General features: G+C 38.9%; 1 protein-coding gene across 1 annotated transcript in view; it reads right to left on the bottom strand.

The window, feature by feature from the left end:
- The window catches only part of LOC103920424 (RNA-directed DNA polymerase from mobile element jockey-like), a 22,619-nt gene that overhangs the window by 14,484 nt on the left and 7,469 nt on the right, over window positions 1-666 (bottom strand).

Raw genomic sequence — 666 nt, 5'->3', positions numbered from 1 at the left:
TGGACTAGATGACCTTTAGAGGTCCCTTCCAACCCAAACTATTCTATGATTCTATGATTCTATTCTGTGCTTCTATGAAATAAGACAATGCTAATGCTTCTTTTTTTTTTTGGGGGGGGGGGGTGGTGTAAGTTAAGTGAGATTCACTGGTGGAAAACCTGTAAGCAGTGATACAATATTTTTAGTTTTTCCTCAAGAGGAACCTTGTTGAGCAGCTTGCACTAGTTACACAGCAGCTTCTCAAGATCAAATGGGAGGCATATCATTGCGGCTCTGAATAACACCTTCTGTTCTCGTTTTCCAGCATGCTCTGTCTCAGTGGAGGTAAAGGCAACAGCTGTTAATTTGGCACAAAACCATGGGAAACTTTTGAAATTGATGAATTCACATCTCAGAAATTATTAAAAGGCTTTTTATTTAAGCATTCAATTTTACTTTCAAACCCTTCTCTGTCCGTTTTTCCTGAGTACTTGTATATTTATTTCACCATTTTCTTTAATGAGAGTTGGACTGATTTATGTCTATAGAATCATAGAATCGTTTAGGTTGGAAAAGACCCTTAAGATCATAGAGTCCAACCGTTAACCTAGCACTGCCAAGTCCACCAATAAACCATGTCCCTAAGCACCACATCTACACGGCTTTTAAATACCTCCAGGGATGGTG

This window comes from Pygoscelis adeliae, unplaced genomic scaffold, assembly GCF_000699105.1.
Source record: "Pygoscelis adeliae isolate BGI_AS28 unplaced genomic scaffold, ASM69910v1 Scaffold45, whole genome shotgun sequence".
NCBI classification, from domain to species: domain Eukaryota; kingdom Metazoa; phylum Chordata; class Aves; order Sphenisciformes; family Spheniscidae; genus Pygoscelis; species Pygoscelis adeliae.
The sequence above is the reverse complement of the archived record's forward strand: the minus strand, read 5'-3'. Positions and strand labels throughout refer to the sequence as shown.